Below are 21162 nucleotides of genomic sequence, written 5' to 3'. Positions count from 1 at the left end.
TCAATGGCATTATAGCTGTATTTATTTTCTTTACTTCAGCTAGCTGACAGACAAATTTAACGCCTAAAGATACAGCTTTTTTATTGAATATGACATATCACTGGGAAAAATAATCCATCAGTAGCATAACGTTCGACTTGGTAGCAGCCAATATCCCACCCATAGTTTTGATGGGTGGATCAAGCTACCCCCTACAACAGTGTTTAGCCATGTGAATTTTTATTTATTTGTTTGTTTGTTTATAATAGAAAAAATAATTGAAAATGAAATTTTTGTGGGCCCAGTGGGATCAGGACCGGGTTTCCCAATAACGGCAACTCTTAGCGTCTTACGAAGACTCTGAAGTTTTTTTTTTCCCGACGTATGTTTCACGTATAATCTCTTAAGAGATTGTTAAGAGAGAGCTTCTTAAGAGTGACTGCAACACCAGATTGGTTGACATCTTTGGCTTGATTGTTTCCTCTATGCATCAACTGCTTGACTGCCACATGAGAGAAAGTGGCGTTCTTTACAAACATAACACTGCAGGAATCCCTCAAAATATTGCATTAATCAGATCTGGGGAGAAGCTACAAATAAAATACAAAATGAACAAACTGAATCATATAACCGTAAATATGTTTTTTGCCGATTGGGTGCATTAACCCGCCTCCCTAGATTGTAATATCACCAGTTTATTTTTATTTGTTCTATATAACACCTGCATGCACCAATATGTGTGCATGGCGTTGATATTGGGACGAGCAATGGGCCAATAGCCGAAAGAAAAGTCTTAACATGTGCTTTATGCTTCAGTATTGACTTCTAAGGTCTTTTCCAGGCTGCTTTTTTGGGTAAATATAATAGAGAAATATGTAAAAGAAGTTGATCATTACCAAAGTTTTGATATACTGTAACTCTGGCACATTTAGAGAGGTGTGTGCATTCCAGATGTGTCGGAAATAGAGGGAACACGTCCACCCCAATACTGGCAGAACACCTCCCCCTTCCATCTCAATTAATAAATACATAATGAAAACTGCGTTCCTTATCTTTCATTATGAATCCGCGTGTTACTGAGGCCAATTTGCTGCACATTCAGAGTGTAACGACAAAACCTAATGAAGACTGCAGTCATGTATCAGACAAGCCATTTTATCACATGGATGAGTTATTTTTAAGTCAAGTGATGTTTGGTTATGAAACTGTACCCTTAACGATGTTAGTCTTGTTTTAAATGAGCAGTATGAGCCGACAACAACGACAAGAGACAGCTAAGACAGGCTCAGACCAACCTTATGAAAGAATATCTTATGGAAGATAAACTTAAGCAAGAACTTTTCCGGAAACACGTTAGAACTTTAAGAGAGAATTTAAGGTAGAACTTACGAACGACGTATCGTTAAGAAAGTTTCTGGAAACCCGGCCCAGGACTGTAAATATTTTATATAATTTACCTATTGAACCGTATCATGAAGGTAAATTGCTGCTGTATACCTGTGCAGACTTACACACTTATTCTTGCCTATTCAACTTTCTATAGTTGCATATTTTGTGTAAATGAGAGTATATGCATATTTTTGTCATACTAGGAACTGAATATTATTGTATTTGTCTGTCTGTTTGTCTGTATGTATGAGTTTCTGGACATCCAGTACTCTGTGAAATGCAAATATTACTGGTGTCTTCAGCAGTATTAATTTTGTTGACGAAAACGAGACGATATAAAAATAAATAAATAAAAATGATTTCACGAGGCCTAAGACAATGACGAAGTGTATGGACAATTTTGTCAACGAATGAAAACGAGACGAAAATGTTTGCCTGAGATGAGATCCAATCAGAACTAATGTAGTTCATGTAAGGCAGTGGTATTGAACTAAAATTTAAAGAGGTCCAATTAGAGAAAATTTCTTGAAGCAAAGGTCCTGAAGATCACAATGTCTAACTATTTAGTGTGATATATATATTTAAGTAGCCTATTAGTTGTATCAACATTGCATGTAATCAATACCTGACTGTCAAATCAAATTAATTCAGTACAATTAAAAAACTTTTTGACAATATTTATTGTTACGTGACATAGAACTGAACACATATGTGCTTAACTTAAGCCATAAAACCCAAATACAGTTGTGTTTATGTCATATATTTTAGTGTTCATGAATTGTTTCTATAATCCCACACCGGTAATAAAATTAATGTGTCATTATAATATAAATACATACAAACCTATCACTTTAATCGCTATTAGAGTAGCATATGGGCGGTCTTATTTCGAAAAGATATAAAATGTGATGTGTTTTTCTCATATTCGTTTTATATTTGTCGGAGTAACAGCGCAAATGGAATGATGAGCCGTTTCAAGCGAAAACAGTGCATTTTACTTTTCATTTCAAATAAAACGCAGGATTGCCACCTTCGGCCAGCTGGCTGGAGTGAGATTTTTAATTCGAGATGTCTGCACACATATGTAACAGTTCTTACCTTGTAAATAGTCTGCTTTTGTACTTAACCATGTAAATACACTTTTGATGTAGCTAATTTTAGGTTTATAATGGTATGTGGTTGCCATGAGATTTCCACCTTCAGTCTGAAAGCGTGAGTGTCATGCCAGATGCTTGAGATTTGGCAATCCTGAAAACGTACATTTTTTGTTTCCCCTGAGTTGATTTATATAACAAATAACATTACTTTGTACAGTTGTTAAAAAGTGGAAACTTCAACGAACATGAAATCACCAATAAACTACGTCTACAAATATTTATTTTAATATTTCTATTTTAATATTCAGAGAGAGCAGGCCTGGTGACATTATAGTATATGCACTTTTACTTTGAAGTGATTTTATTTTTGCACTAATGGCACTACTGATTTTACAGTACTCAGTTTCCGGGTAAATAAACATATGTTTGTGTTTCAAATAAGAGTGAAATCTGTGTGTTTGTGTACTGCACAGTCAGACCTTAACACCATTCCTTAACATTGGTTTCATTTCATCTTGCTGAACATAATGACTTTCAGAAATCGAAGGGAAACTTTAAACATTACACTTTGCACTTTTATCTTATGATATTTAGTCAACTAAAACTAGACTAAAAGTAAAATAATTTAGATGACTAAATTATGACTGAAACTAAATTACATTTTAGTCAAAATACTATGACTAAAACTAAATGAAAATTTGCAGCCAAAATTAACACTGGTCTTCAGGACTAATTTACCATGCCTGTAGCTGGACTGAGTGTAGTACTCTAGAGTATAGTCAGGTATAGAATGGCTCTAAGACTACATTGAAAACTAAGCCCAGCTCTGATGTAAGTGGACTATTTCTTTCTACAACAACCTTCACTTAGTCTTGGCTTTGTGTCCAAAACAAATGCACTTTTAGCTATATATCTTAACCCCAAGCTTTGGCGTCTACTTGTGTTTATCTACTATTGAATGTGGGGAAAAAAAAGCTAAACCACATTCTACTAAAGTGATATAACTCAAGTGTTCATGAAACCACACACCCACACTGATTTTCTTTGAGCAAAGAATCATGATATCTACAATAATATTAAGGGATATAAAGAGGTTTTTTTGTTCGGCCATACTGTGTCTTGCTTGATTTCTGCCTTCAGGTGGAGGAGGTCTGTCTGAGTAACTGTATACACCAAATAAAGAAAACGATTTGAAAGCGACTAGAATGGGAATCTAGTGCATAATGGCACAAATTTAACTACAGAAAGATGGGTTTACAGCATTGTCTTAAATAACAATTGACGGCTATCTTCTAGAAGTTCCCTGGCTTTCCGGTAAAGAATCAATTCATTATACTTTATGGGTCTTTAGCAGCAGTTTCACAACCATGGTGTTCAGTCATCAATTAGTGAATGTCCTGCTTTTCCGTCGTGTTTTGATACATGACGTTACCATGACAAACATGCCCCGGGTCTAGACTTCAAAGAGCTCTTGTTATACCCAGAAAATAATACCGACAGTGCAAACGTTTCAGAGCACACATCATCAGACCATTATTGTGTTTCATTGTTTAAAAGACATCATTTAAATGATTCATATTTCACTGCACACATTAGTCTATTCTATCTCAGTCAAAGAGGAACTAAACTGTTAACTAAGTATTGTTGTACATTCGACAAATATATTTAATAGAATACGATATATTTTGTATTGTATGACAAATATATGTAATACAATAAATCCCATTATCCTTACTGATACACAATGCTGTGAATTTACTATAAACTTATTTATCATTGTAGCTTTATTATTATTATTATTATTATTATTATTATTATTTAAACTCCATGTTAGAAGTCCTTCTTTGGTTTGGTTGTAATTATCTGTTCAGTGCACATCTGGACATTTTACATGACCATAGAGTAGGTAGGACATTGGACAAATCATTGTTGTACAGTTGAAGTAATTAGATGGTGTTTTGTACTATTGTCATTAGATAAGTTTGGTACCGGTGGCATTCAGTCAAGAGTTATAGTGATAAATAAAGAAAAAACGTAAACTAGTAACTAGGATTATATAACGCTATGGAGTGCCGTAAACACATGCTGAAAATACTTTTTTAATGCAAATTATGTCCAAAAGTTACCACTGGCTTTATTTCTTTGTTGAAGTCGTTTCCCTTTTTAGTTATATCAAGCCCATAACCTGATAAGGAGTATAATTCATTTATCATATCTTTATTGTACAGTATCTGTATGCTTGTGGAATTATGTTGCAGAGTATTACTGACAAACTAAGAGAATTTCTCAGAATCCCAGTACAGGCAGTTACCGCCTACCTGAAAAGATGCTATGAAATATTATTATTGTCTGCTGAATAATTTAAAACATGTCATGTTAATGATTATGGGAAAAGCAGCTTTTTACAAAACACATTGTCACAGTAAAAGAGTTGAAATATTTCAGCATGATAACATTCTGGTGTCCACTGGTAGACAAATTAAAAAAATATATATGTCAATTTGTCTAAATTATATTTTTATTTGAAGTAACTTTAATTCATAGGCCTCAGATTGCAGCTGAGCCTGTACTAAATGAGTGCTTGAATGATGGATGGATTGTTGAATTATGATCCACGTGCATAATCATAAACATTACATAATGGTCTAGTTGTGCTTGGAACATTTTAAAAAGGAATGGGATATAAACTGAGCTGGCTTACTTTGCCATCTGGTGGGAAAAAAACGGAAGCCATTGCACCATTTGGGCAACCAATGTTGGTTCCATCGGTCATAGCTACTCTATCCGATTCAGTTACTGAAAGAAAAGACCCCCCCCCCCCCCTCCGTTTTTTTTTGCCATTGAAAAGTGCTCTATATCTATATCTCAAAAGCTTTATGCTCATCGGTGAGTAATTTTGAGCTGTTCAGATATGATAGGTCTGCATATAAAAACGTTGCCCGCAGCAAATAAAGACAGCGAGAATAAAAAAAAAAAAAAAAGGGAAGAAGGGGGTGGCAAAGAATGCAAGAAAGATAAATAAGACAGATACATTGTTTCATTCTCAGTGGCACTCCGGGGTTATTTGAAACACTTATTTATGCACTGTAAGCAGAACAATACTAGCGGGAGAAATGATTAAATACAGACTCTTCAAGCCAGAGACTTGTCATTGTGGTGGGCCTGTGCTTGCCACTGGGCTCTGGTGATAAAGGCAGTATGAGCAGATAACTGATACAATTTGCCAGGCGATCTAGGGGAGGGGAAATGGGGAATGGGGGGGTGTTACTGACAGCCAGCGTAAGCTTTAATAAAATCATTAGAATGTAAATGCTTTATTGCAAAATAAAGAGCCTGCAGCTACTATGACATTATCTACTCCCGCCGAATGAAAGCGTTGATTAGCATTCCCTGATTTGATGATAAGAATGACTTATCTTTATTAAAATTTCTCAAATCAAGTCTTCATTTTGCATGATTAAGTTTTAAGCAAATGTAATATCCAGTTTAGTTTAACGTGAAGGAAAACGAGATGCCCCAGAAATAATTAAAGGATACACACTTTCTTGATACATGTGTTTCACGCACAGAGAATTGGATTTATAATTTCAATATTGCAGTATCTTGTAGTTTTGCATAAAAAGCGGTGCATGTTGACAGAATAATTATTGAAGTTGTACACCTTTTATACCTTGTAAAAAAAAAGAAATTAAATTTTCTAGTGTGTGACAGCATGGTCAATTACTGTTGAACAATATCAACGTTTATGATTGACTTGGTTGTAATGTTAATATTCCTAAAAAAATAAAAAAGGGATTTTCATTTTTTCATGATTGAAATCCACGAGTATCCACAAATTATTATTTGAAGGAAAGATATATTTAAATATTATTCCACAAAATCAAACTGGGGGAAATAAATGCATAAGAGTTTACTAATAATCCAAAGAAGGCACATTGTATGCGAATAAGGCATGTCTTTATATAGTTAAACAAAGGTAACGCTATACAATGTGGCTCCAGATATATATATATATATATATATATAAATATAGGAAACAAGGTATCTACAGGGGGAAAACACATACCAAATCATCCAGAATGTATTACCAAATTGGTTATTTACCACTACATCTATTCATCAAAACATTTAGTTAGTTACGGCGAATCATGACATGATGCGATTCAAAGGTGCCTGAAGTTTCTCTGTAACGGTGCCACATATTTCGGAAGGAAAAAAAAAATACAGGATGCGATAATCTTAGCAAGCAGTGCTCCTATGCTTCCAGTCAAATACATAAATCACTCCTGGGGAATTTGATGGCTATGATATGGGGAAGGCCATATATTGTAATGTACTGCCTAGCGATTGCTGAGATTTGCACTAGGATCCTGGGACTTAAAGTAGTACTGATATACCAGAAGAACTAGAAGTGCATAGAAATAAGAACTTTGGATCAAGGTTAGATACATTACTGTGAAAAGGGGTTGTAATTAATAAAGGAAAACTAATGTCAAAAATACAACAGAAAGCCCAGCCTTCAGGCCGAAAACAAATTACATAATGTACTCCGGAATACAAGTTCTTGAGGTGTAGAATAAATCTAGCCATTTCTCCTTTGATCGCCCTTAAAATCAGCAGCTTCAGATCATGGCGTGTCTTGCATGAACTGTTGCTGTTGATTTTTGCTTGGTTACCTAAGAAAAGAGAAAAGGACAGAATTATTTGAAATAAAGTTGAATTTGTTTCTCATCTACGCTGATGCCGCGGGCTTGGGAACCACTGGTTAAGTGAACCCAGAGGTTCATAAACCACACATGCACTTACACTGACCTGATGCCCTTCTCCACCTCCACATGTGAACAGGAATTACTGGATTTTAATAGGGCATCTTAGTTAATAAGGCATGAAAAACATACCACAGAAAAATAAAACTCATTAGTATGGAGCTATGTAAGCTTCAGTAATGAATGTGACGCGGGTGCATACAACTTCACATTACTAATAATGCATTCCTTTTGCAAAGACAATGGCGTAAATGTATATGAATAAATATAAATTCAGATTATTATTAACATTTACATGATATCCGGGTATCAAAACGTCAGAGAACATTTCCTTCATTTTTCCAAAAACCCTGACAGTAATATTTTGATTCCGTATGATGAGGAATTATAGATTACGGTATAGATGTTTCATAGTTTGCTTACAATTGGCATTTCTTTCAGCTTAAGAAGGATGATGTTTAACTCATAAATAAGACATAAAGTCATCATGATAGTATTTGCATCTCAAATCTCTTGCAGCTTGTAATAAATGGATATTGATTACTTGCTTTTTATATCTATCTATCAATCTATCTATCTAATTGATATGCATTTGCGGACACATTTGAATACACTTAAATCAATTTAGAAATATAATTCAGTCATAATGTGAATATTAGGGTATAAAGTTTTTCAGCTTTAAATTTCCTGCATTTCCTTCTGATTCATTCACATGCCACTTCAGTGAATCGACTGCTTCAATATGTAAAACGGTACAGTTGCCAGTCTGTGCCGTACCACGTCCGTCGAAGGCAAAACCGGGACACAAATTGGTAGAAGAAGAGAGTATAACAGAGCGGCTTACATTAGGCTGAAGGGGACTCCAGGGAGCAGCCAATCGGCGTGAAGAAGAATGGCACAGGAGAGGAACCGCTCGGAGAAGATGAATCACCCCCACCATGCAGATTTAGTATGTTGGTCGAAAAGATAAATGTGTAAAAAGGCCCTGTGTCAAAACCCATGGTGTGGCCCACACGGTAATTCTGGGTCAGTAATTGAACTTTGCTATAATTATCCTGGGGAGATAATATTAACTTATAGTCTGATGTGTGAAAAAGAGAGTCCATAATTCATCACTCGATGGGGACGCTCGCTGCATTGTGTTACTGAAATATGATGGCTCCATTTTTATCTTGTCATAATGACAACTGATGTGCTTATTTTCCTAGCCGTGCCTCCAGGGGATGATGAAATAGTAAGCAAACATTCTTTCTCCGTAAAAGAGCGGTGCTCCATCAATGTGACTCTACTGCCCGCGTCGTGTGGCAGCGCGAGGGAGACAATTGCGCTTGACGTTTTCTCCGGGACCCGTACACCAGCTCCAATTTCCCAGCGTCCTTTTCATGTGCCATTAATACGTAATTGAATTTGTGCAAAAGAGTAAATTAATAAACTACGCAATTTTTTTTCTTCTGGTAATTTATCTGGGTATGCTTTTCGAGTTTCAGCACCATGAATTAATTTGAAAAACACATAATAGAAAAGAAACAAAAATTATCATCATAACAAAGCTCAATCAATCACTAAGGTCTCTGCAACAATATTCACAACATAAACAGTCATACATGTGACAGAGATATTCCAGCTAATGTAACGAGCCTATATGTGTTACAGTAAGAGTCATTTCAGGTAACCACTGTTATACTTCTCTGTAATATTTACTCTACATTAATATTTCTGCAGCTTATGTTTTTTTTCAGTTTCATGTGGGAGGGGGTGTGTCTCAGCAGACATAGTTTGAGCAATACAAAAATCCAAATTAAATATTATTTAACTGAGTATTTACAACTGAGTATGTTTAATAATACTGAATGCAAAGGGAATTGTGTTGAAACACACACACACGCATATACATATACTGTATATATATATATATATATATATATATATATATATATATATATATATATATATATATATACACACACACACACACATATTAATACATTATATTGTATTTTTAAACAATCACCATATATATATATATATATATATATATATATATATATATATATATATATATATATATATATATATATATATATATATATATATATATGGTGATTGTTTAAAAAATATGATATAATGTATTTAAGATGTGTTTATGATAAATAATAATACAAATAAAACAATTAGCATAGACATTAAAATGTTAACCTTATACCACATGGACAGAATAACCATATACGTAATTATTTGAAAGGACTTTGTTTTACATTAATATTTTGAAAGTAATATGTTAAGAAATGTCTAGCTAGAACTCAACGTGATTCTAAATATCTGTTGCTATTAAAATATATATTAACTGGGAAATGTTTTTACTGTAAGCATTTTTTAACAGTATATAATGCCTGATTGATAAGGAATCAGAAAAGGTTCAAACTGGATCTGAAATTCCCATCTAGTAACAGGAAAAGCTCTCTTTCACAGCACTGCACATTCTTTCACCGCTAAAGCGAAACTTCTTCTCTGTAACATATTCACATGTTTCAAGGTTTAAAGTAACAATGATATATGGAACTTAACAGCTCTATCATGCATCATTTTTTTAATAGACAAAAAGTTCTTGTCAAACTGATCAAGCTCTTGAGTTACAGACATGTATAATGTCAAATGACAGCTGTTTTTTTTTTCTTTTTTTAGAGGACAAGGTCACGACATTTACAATAGGTCAGAATAACACCCCTCCCTAACTATGCTGCCTGACAAATCTCCCATTTATCTGATTTAATTAATTAATGTTATCGACAGAAAGTCAGAAAGTAATGAAGCTCTCTGCCACCAGTGTCACCATGCCTTTCTCTTTCACCCAGCGTCCCTGGGACACACTCCAAGAACAGAAACAAAAGCAAGCCAGAGCCCCTTAAACACACTGCAGGAACAGAAACAAACATTTACATGTAAAACTAAGGAAAAATATATGTAGCCTCAGCCCTCATTGGGCCAAACATTGTGATAGATGAGAAATCAGTCTTCTGAGTCTGAGCTGTCAAATCAAAAGAGACAATTACAATTAAGAAAAGTGGAAATAGAGACTTTCTGCAGCTCATGTTTTGTCCATCACATACACACCCTACACTGTATACGTCTGTAGGTGAATGGTTTTTACACCTGGATTGTTTCAAAAGGAAATCCGTAATACAAAGAAAATATAGAAAAAGACAGAATGAATAAAATTACAATAACAATAAAAAATAAAATAGTAAAACAGGAGAATACTAATAAAAAGCAATAATATCAGCAACTATAATATGAATAGTGTGCAATAGTGTAATATACCGTATAATGTCAAGTGGGATGTCTGCTGTATGAGTCCTCATGGAGTATACAGTACACAGCTTGAGGGTACAAACTTCTTCTCAGTCTGAGGTTTCTATTTAAACATTTTTTTGGTCATTATTTAAATTTTATAGCTAAAATGAAACCTTATATTTAATTATAGCCAATACTGAGAATATTTTCCTTCATTTAAATATCGATATAGGTACATGGTTGAGTGATGCAGAGTAGCTGAAGCAGTCAGTGCGCGGCGGTCCGCATGTGTACGATGCGCGCAGTACAGTCCTCCCGCTGTAAAGAACAATTACGCTAATTCAATTCATACCTAATCACTTCAGCCCAATTTAATTAAGACCAATGTGGCATGATTAATGTACACCTACTGGTCATTAGTATTCAAAACAAAATATGCTTATCATATCATGGGGCAAAGAACACATCCTTTAATAAATCCTCTGATTCATTTATGTCACAGTGTGTAATGATCCATTATACTTTGCTTGATGACAAGATGTGGGGCCTTTTTCCTCCAGAGACTTCTGCCTGAAGATGATCCTTTGCTGAAGATGTCCAACGCCCCACACTTAATAGCTTAATAAGAGAGAAGATGCAGAAACCAGCCCAACCCCTCCCATACAGATCAGGAAATATTTAAATCCAAGTGAGCTAAAATTCAAAGCTTATATATGTCTGCATACAAAGAAGCTTCTGGCTGGATTCTTGACTGGCTGTGTCATATTGAGAAGAACATATGAAAGTCATGATCTACAAGAGGTTAGAAGGAAGGTGACCTGTCACTTGTCAGATGACTGACATACATTGGAGGCAGCATTTAATCTTCGCACTAAAGTTACACTAACCTTTTACAACTATACAACAGATTACAGTAGGCGATACATAATTTCCTAGATTGTCTGAGGGGTGGGGGGGGACTGACAACTCTTAAGAGTGGCAAGAAAATAATTTTATTGAAATTTCTTATTGCTGCACTTGACTTATGACAAAACCAGTACTGATTCATCCAGATCAGAATCAGAGCCTTCCTGGGCCAGTATAAACCAAATAATAAAATCCTGATATTGTAAAAGGATCCATGGAGCACATTCTCATTACATTTATTTCATTTAGCTCAGTGTTTACCAATCCGGTCCTCAGGGACCCAGAGCCGGTCCACATTTTTGCTCCCTCTCAGCTCCCAGTATTGACTACTGACTATTCACTCACTACTAGTCAATTCATGTTACAATGGCTATGAAGACCTGGAAGTCAGCAGTGATCTGGTTGCTGTATGACAGAATCAAATATTCAATAACAAGAAACTTCAGTGTGGGAACGCTATACCGGTATCGTTTTTCTGATTAGCTTTACTGTGGAATACATTTCCACAACATGCCCCATCCACTTTGATCAAACAATATTAATGATGATAAAAGTCTGCCACTGAAATCTTTGGTGTAGCTTCATGCTCTGCATATGAGATGAAAGAAGATTGTAATTAAGCTGCCAGAGAACACTGCCTGTAAACAGACTCCATAGGAGGCTCCTCATGTACACCTGTATTTAAAGCAGGTTTGGGAAATGTACTATACTTCAAAGAAATATGCTTGTTTAATGCTCAATACAATTTGGATTGATTCACTTTCCTGTAAAAACAAATACTTATTCTTAACCGCCAAGGATTACATAACAAACTTTGGAAGACAATACTGGAGAAAGTAAGAAGTAAGAAGGCAAGTACATTTTTAATGGCATTTTAATCATACGCCTTCAGTAAAATATTAAGTCCATGATCAACTGACATAGCCTACAAACATCCAAAATGTACTGAGGAAGAGATAGATGAAGGTGAAGGTGATGATAAAATATCAGAAACATTATATGAAAAAGGTCTTTAACTTTGAAGCGACTAAATCATTCAATTTCAAACACAAGTACAAAGTTGAGTCATATAAGGCTGCTAATTAGCAGTGTGTATCAGCTCTAGCAGAGGTCAGACAATCACCACTTTGATATCTGAGTTTTCAAAGCACCGAGAGGCAACTAACACAGCTCCAACTGTGACTCAACGAATCTCAACTGTACTTCAAGAACGTCACAAAACCAGAAATTATGGCAGGCACCTAAATTAGAAATCACTTACAATGGACTCCAATGCCAAAAGATGCCTAACCTCATGAAAGAAACACAAAACCTAGACTCTGGAAACCAGTGATATGGTCTGATGAGTCATCTTTCACCCTGTTTCTCTACATCTGAGTGGCTTTACATTTGGGGAAAAAAACGGATGCCTTCAAGCCACAATGTCCATTGGTATGTCCATCTCGTAAGGTCATTAGGTCTGATGCTATGCATGGTCACATAAAAGCCAAGGAATTATTGGACCAAGTGAACCATACTGTGTAAGCACTGTTACTTCCTGCTGTCTTAGTATGCCAAGATCATGTCCCGAATACACCCTGCTAGACAAACCTAAGAGAGAGTGGAACTTCAAGGTGAAGTCAGATGTCTTGATGAGTGATTCGATGGAGGTAGCTGTTGTATTAACATCCCTGAAAGACACCATCGGGAACTTGAACCTCATGCGAGAATCTTTTGGGAGTCAATGAAGAGAGCCAAGGAGGGGTTAAAAGATAGTTTTGGAAACCTGTTCACTTGGTGTCCTCAGAAGGGAACACTCAATAAAGTTAGTCATCATCTGCATAGTAATGATAAGAGAGACCATGCAGCTGCCCGCTTGGAACTAGTAAGGCAATGTATAGGGAAGGATGGTTCTTAAGGCTTAGTGGTCTTACTCCTTATGCTGTGTTTGATATTAAGATGCTGTTTGGGTGTTTTGTCCACCACCATATACCATTTTGAATATTTACGGGAATATTAGAAGGCACAAAGCTTACACCATCCACAGAGCTGATTTTACACTTGAACACGCTTGAACAAGCAGTTTAGCTACTGTAAAGGTGAATCGTGTTTGTCTTCATGAACTTAAAAAACACAAAGGAAAATCCAAATGGAGAATTTAGTTATGAATAATATAAAAACATTTAGTAGGGTGGTACATTGGCTATAGACTGCCAGGCTTGGGAGTTGAAACCCTGGTCTGTGTGAAATCATTTAGGTGTCCTCTGAATGATTCAGCTTCTTCCCACAACCCAAATAAATACAATGATGCTGTTTGTCTTTGGGCTCTGTAAATTGTCTATACTGTGTGATTAATTGTGTGAGTATGTATGCATGCGATAGTCTACAGGCGTCCTGACCAGTATGGGGGTGGGTTGGGGGGGGGGGCGGTGGGTTGGGGGAGTAACATCAGCACAACATTAAATTATCTTGCATTTGAAAATAGATTCCTTGCACAATTTGGTGAGATTTTCAGAACACTTTGAATAAGCATAACACTTCTTCATGTTGAACATTAAAAACTGTTTTCTTTTCCTGCCAGTACATATTATTACTAGCAGGTGCGGTTAAGCCAATGCTGACCGAAGGCTATCAAATGAAACTATACTTTTCCAGAATGTCTGGCCTCCTGTCTGCTTCTTCCGGACTTCTATTGCATGTTTGTTGTTGTCATCTCTGGATCATCTCTGGATCCATTGGTGGTCTTCTCCCATCTCGAACAAAATTAAAAATAGTTTTGTGCCAACATGCTTTACTGAAGTTTGTTGGACCAGGCCAGCCTTGATCTATACATTAAAATCCATATAATACTTATGGGTGGGAAGATTAAGCTTTTTTAAAGTGTTCCCAAACAGAAGAGAAAAAATAATAATAATAAAAAAAATTTGGGTTAAAAACTTTGGAATGATTGCAAAAATATTTGCGCTGTTTATGAAAAACGTGTATATGAAATGGAAAATAAATGTACAGCATTTTAGCAAAAGGTATCAGTAATTCTTCCACCATCTTAAGACTACTTCCATGAAAACAACCTCATCAGATACAAATTCTCTTTTTAATACTAAGCAAATTCTAGAGTTCCTTGGCAGGTCATCCAAAGGTTAGCGGCTTCTAACAGATGGAAGTTGCTCCGTTTTAAATTTCCATTTTCGAGTTCTCTTTAAAGACACAGTCTTGTTTTTTTTTTTTTTTTTCATTTTTATTTATTTATTTTTGATGGCTTGCCTATCTTTCGGTAAGTTAAAGCCTGTAAGAAAAGAACTGTTTGAGCTTCAAAAAACAAGCTGAATCAAACACTGCAGGGATATCAAAAACAGGAAATGGATGCCTATTGAATACATAAATATGTGGACTGTACATGGCACAAGGGACATTGTTTTCAATATATATATACATTAAAAATAAAGATGGCATTGTGTTCTGGTGTGTAATCCATAAGAAAGTCTTCCGTCTTCTGCAGCAGGTGCATGGATGCCCATCAAGATCTCTCATACGCCGATCACTCAGCAGTTCTGAGAAGCTAAGCAGAAAATGGCAACTTGCACTAACAGTATCTGTCCGTGGCGGGATTCACGCGGCGCGTATGTGGAAAGGCACAAGCAGGACCTCACATCAGTCTGTCAGTCACTTCCCCGTCTCTGATAAGAGGAATTCCGAGATAAGGCCGGACTTTTGACTTAATACCAAGGAGGAACTTTCATCAGCCGATCGCATATCCACCGCTGGGGAGGAATGCCAGTGGATTTTTGCAGACAAGTCGTAACATATGAAGAACGAACTAAGGTCACCATTATATCTGAAAGTATATAAAAGATAAAAAAGAAAAAAAAACTATTTTACATTAAAAATATTCTTGCAGATTTAAGATTTTCCTCGTTCTTTTAATTTTACATATATCTTAACTGAAGACCACATATTGTATTTATTATATACATGATATATTAATTTAATACCTGATCTAAATGAGTATATATCTAAAATGGGTATATATAAACTGGAGAAGCTGTTTTAATTCAAGTGACAGCTTCTTCAGTCAGGGAATCCATCTCTCCATTGTCTTTAAGATCTCGTGGTCTTGGCTTGACTCACGATTCTCATGCCAAGGATCGTTTCCAGAAGAAACAATAGAGCTGAACATCATCTTTTGGAAGCTGTGCTGTGTACTGGTTAAAAAAAAAACAAAAACAAAAACAAAAACAAATGCAAGCAGAAAAATATATATATTGACTTTCCAGAAACCAAAACACAAAAAAGAGAACAAAAAAATCCCTGTTTGACTACATTTTGGAGTGTCAGTGTGTTAGGAATTACATATCATATTTATTAAAATAGACAAAAGAAAACCATCCAGGGTGTACCCCAGCCTTATACCCTGTGATGGACTGGCACCCCGTCCAGGGTGTACCCCAGCCTTATACCCTGTGATGGACTGGCACCCCGTCCAGGGTGTACCACAGCCTTATACCCTGTGATGGACTGGCACCCCGTCCAGGGTGTACCCCAGCCTTATACCCTGTGATGGACTGGCACCCCGTCCAGGGTGTACCCCAGCCTTATACCTTATGATGGACTGGCACCCCGTCCAGGGTGTACCACAGCCTTATACCCTGTGATGGACTGGCACCCCGTCCAGGGTGTACCCCAGCCTTATACCCTGTGATGGACTGGCACCCCATCCAGGGTGTACCCCAGCCTTATACCTTATGATGGACTGGCACCCCGTCCAGGGTGTACCCCAGCCTTATGCCCTGCGATGGACTGGCACTCCGTCCAGGGTGTACCCCAGCCTTATGCCCTGTGATGGACTGGCACTCCGTCCAGGGTGTACCCCAGCCTAATACCCTGTGATGGACTGGCAGCCCGTCCAGGGTGTACCACAGCCTTATACCCTGTGGTGGATTGGCACCCCGTCCAGGGTATACCCCAGCCTTATACCCTGTGATGGACTGGCACCCCGTCCAGGGTGTACCCCAGCCTTATGCCCTGTGGTGGATTGGCACTCCATCCAGGGTGTACCCCAGCCTTATGCCCTGTGATGGACTGGCACCCCGTCCAGGGTGTACCCCAGCCTTATACCTTATGATGGACTGGCACTCCGTCCAGGGTGTACCCCAGCCTTATGCCCTGCGATGGACTGGCACTCCATCCAGGGTGTACCCCAGCCTTATGCCCTGTGATGGACTGGCACCCCGTCCAGGGTGTACCCCAGCCTTATGCCCTGTGATGGACTGGCACCCCGTCCAGGGTGTACCCCAGCCTAATGCCCTGCGATGGACTGGCACCCCGTCCAGGGTGTACCACAGCCTTATACCCTGTGATGGACTGGCACCCCGTCCAGGGTGTACCCCAGCCTTATACCCTGTGATGGACTGGCACCCCGTCCAGGGTGTACCCCAGCCTTATACCTTATGATGGACTGGCACCCCGTCCAGGGTGTACCCCAGCCTTATACCCTGTGATGGACTGGCACCCCGTCCAGGGTGTACCCCAGCCTTATGCCCTGTGATGGACTGGCACCCCGTCCAGGGTGTACCCCAGCCTTATGCCCTGTGATGGACTGGCACCCCGTCCAGGGTGTACCCCAGCCTAATGCCCTGCGATGGACTGGCACCCCGTCCAGGGTGTACCCCAGCCTTATGCCCTGCGATGGACTGTCACCCCGACCAGGGTGTACCCCAGCCTTATGCCCTGCGATGGACTGGCACCCCGTCCAGGGTGTACCCCAGCCTTATGCCTTGTGATGGACTGGCACCCCGTCCAGGGTGTACCCGAGCCTTATGCCCTGTGATGGACTGGCACCCCATCCAGGGTGTACCCGAGCCTTATACCTTATGATGGACTGGCACCCCATCCAGGGTGTACCCCAGCCTTATGCCCTGTGCTGGATTGGCACTCCATCCAGGGTGTACCCCAGCCTTATGCCCTGCGATGTACTGGCACCCCATCCAGGGTGTACCCCAGCCTTATACCTTATGATGGACTGGCACTCCATCCAGGGTGTACCCCAGCCTTGTGCCCTGTGCTGGATTGGCACTCCATCCAGGGTGTACCCCAGCCTTATGCCCTGTGATGGACTGGCACCCCGTCCAGGGTGTACCCCAGCCTTATGCCCTGTGCTGGATTGGCACTCCATCCAGGGTGTACCCCAGCCTTATACCTTATGATGGACTGGCAGCCCGTCTAGGGTGTACCCCAGCCTTATGCCCTGTGATGGACTGGCACCCCATCCAGGGTGTACCCGAGCCTTATACCTTATGATGGACTGGCAGCCCGTCTAGGGTGTACCCCAGCCTTATGCCCTGTGATGGACTGGCACCCCATCCAGGGTGTACCCCAGCCTTATGCCCTGTGATGGACTGGCACCCCATCCAGGGTGTACCCCAGCCTTATGTCCTGTGATGGATTGGCACCCCATCCAGGGTGTACCCGAGCCTTATACCTTATGATGGACTGGCACTCCATCCAGGGTGTACCTCAGCCTTATGGCCTGTGATGGACTGGCACCCCGTCTGGGGTGTACCCCAGCCTTATGCCCTGTGATGGATGGATAGAATCTACTCGTATTTATAATGACAAAATTAACAAATACAGTATTTGTATTTATTAGTATCATTTTCTTTTTTATTTCTCTGTTGATTAATATTGCCGAATTACTTATAAATATGATTTTACAGTGGTACCTCAGAACTCGAACTTAATCTTTTCAGAACTCGGGTTCGAATCCTAAAAAGTTCAAGTTCTGATCGAATTTTCCCCATAAGAAATAATGGAAAACCAATTAATTGGTTCCCGGCTTCAAAATATCACACCTAAATATGTTTTTTTTATGCATTTAAACACAAAATGAACAGGATAAAACCAGAAGAGCATATACTGTACTAAACACATCTAAGCACATTTAACAAAACAGTAATTTGTAAAGTAAATGTATCCAAATAATGTGTCCTGCCCCGATCTTTCACTTCTTCTTTGTGCCACGCCCCCTCGTTAACCCCGTGTGGATTCCCCATGTGATCAGCTGTTTCTGGTTGTTGTCATTAGTCCTCTGTATTTAGTCAAGGTTTCAGTTTGTTTCCCCAGTCTGGTCATTGTATTGTCCGTCTGCGTTTTGCCTGCTTTACCTGTAATTTAACCCTGTATTCCCCGATACTCTGACGTCTGCGCCTTTGTCTCCATTCCGTCCCCGCTGGGAATGACGATATTATTATAATTAAATGTATTAATGGTTTATTATTAATGATATTAAAATAATTAATAAGAAATCTTTATTTTTAATTTATTTTATTATGTAATAATTACTGTTAATGTGTATCATTGTCTAAACGTATTTTTACTGTCTAAATATATGTATTCAGCTTGTGTAAACATGCACGATGCTATCATAGCGAATGCGAGGCTGAGACTGAAGCGTTACCCTTTATTTCCCTTTGAGAGACGTGCCGTGTGACTCATTATCTTAGGTTGGCGTTCACGGTTTGAATTCTGAGATTCAGATCGAGTTCTAGGTAAAAAAATTTTGAACTGGTTGGTTCAACTTTTAAGAAATTTGAGTTCTGATGAGTTTGAGAACTGAGGTACCACTGTATATGCATTGTTGTGAGATGTGGGCAGAGCTATGGGGCATCTAGGAAGGGGAGGGTCAGGTGCTCTTGATCATCCATCTATCCATTTTCCATTCCAGCTTCTGCTAGAAGCAATCCCAGGTTGGGGCATCAACCCTAACAATTATCCATATTGTTTTTTTTTTTTCTACCTGTCCCATGTTTCCAGTTTTGCATGTACTGGTATCCTCCATTTTGTTTTGTCTGCAGTAACTAGGAAAAGAAGCCCTGTGGCCTTTATATTGTGTGTATATATTTTGTGTATGTGTGTGTGTGTATATATATATATATATATATATATATATATATATATATATATATATATATATATATATATATATATATATATATATATTGTGTGTGTGCATGTCTGTGTATATTTCTCATGAAAACAAACAACTAATCAGAAGAGGAGATACACAATTTATCTGGGTCTGATACTTTCCCTTACACATACAGTCATTATTCTGGTCTGGGGGGCAAAATTAGTAATTAACCCATGGAATTATATAGAAATGTGTTCGAAATATATACTTTTTCCAACCATAACTGCTCTGCCTGTTTCGTACTTGTTTTCTGAAGGTATAAAAGTGATAAGATAGACTCTTGGTGTTGGCTTCTATACCTACATACTCAAAGTTATGCTAATCTTTTGACAATCCAGCAAGTATGAGAGGATTTGAGTTTTAAGTATTCTGCAAGGTTGTTTTGGCAACACAACAAAGATGTTGGTGAGCACTTAATAATTAATAGCTAGTACTCTTTGATGATAATTAGGTTATTTTCAAGTTATACAGTTTTTGATACAGGAGCAGTATATACTGAATAACTGAAATAAACTTAGTCGTTTGTTCCTCTCGATCCTATCAGATTGTGGCCATCTAATGGCCATCAGCCGGCCTTTTCTTGCTCCCTGAGCTGTAAAAGCAAAATTACCCATACATTTAACTCAGTGTCCACAAAGAGCGACTCAATAGGCAATCTCTATAGATGTTACAGCATCTCACATGTCTCAGAATTAGTGGTGGCGTGAGGGCAATAAATTTTCATTGGGGTCAACGTAGGTGCAGAGGATCCTAATATATTTCTTTATCTGTTCAACAACACTGAAAAACAGCTGTTTTGGAGCTGTAGAAGATAATTCAGGTAGAGGTCTTGTCTATCCGGGCTACTGGCAGACAATGGTGACCCATCGATTGGTAGAACTCAACAGCTCTGACTCTTGTCAGCTGTAAAGAAAGACCATTATTCCTCTGGCTCAGCTTGGTATACCTCAGCTAGAATTAGCACTCGCCTTTTCTGTCCAATCAACTCCTCTCCCCGCTCACTATAATCGTCGCCATCTTTTCCACATTATGGGGACCCATTTCTGAAACAATGGGGCAGCAAATAATGGGGTTTTGGACTAGTGGGGGGACGAAAAGGGAAAGCCTGTGAGTGAAATGATAAAAGAATGGTGACCCGGTCAAAGGTCACCCCTCTGATCTTATTGTCATCTCTATGGCCTTTTAAGAATAGCCTCTGTATCCTGTTACCTTTGGCTGGAATTTCGCCAGTCTCTCCTTGAAAGCCATTTACTCAGTGGGAACTGCAAAAGTTGTAAATGTTGTGACAAAAACATAATTGAAAAAGTCAACATCCTTTTTGTACAATCAAATGGGAGCCAAGATAGGCCAACAAAGCTGAAAGTGTAGCTTTTTGTGATAGAACAGCGGTTGTCTAAGCTCAATTCTCTGCCTTTTATTGTAGGATATATATATAGGTTTTGGTCCATTCTCTGTCTGTGAATTCCAAATCTTTTTTTTTTTTCAGCGAACACTGAAATCTGTTGAAAGAGATATTGGTCATATATAAAGGCAGAATTTCACCAACGGCTTAGAATCATTCTGTTTTTATGTTACAATGAACGTGAGGCTTTCCCTTTGGTCTGAGGTTTTAAAAGTAGCATTGACCAAGGAGCAATTCCATCTAGTCACAAAGTGGCTTGGTCCTAGCCTTCAAGAATAAATTTAGAATATAATTTAAAACTTGTGCATTTTTATTTTAGAATCTTAGGAAACATTTTAAATCAAAACTTGTCATTGTCATTGCCTGAAAGTTATTGCCTCAGAGTCA

Source organism: Paramormyrops kingsleyae, chromosome 9, assembly GCF_048594095.1.
Source record: "Paramormyrops kingsleyae isolate MSU_618 chromosome 9, PKINGS_0.4, whole genome shotgun sequence".
In the NCBI taxonomy this organism is placed as follows: Eukaryota; Metazoa; Chordata; class Actinopteri; order Osteoglossiformes; family Mormyridae; genus Paramormyrops; species Paramormyrops kingsleyae.
The sequence above is the reverse complement of the archived record's forward strand: the minus strand, read 5'-3'. Positions refer to the sequence as shown.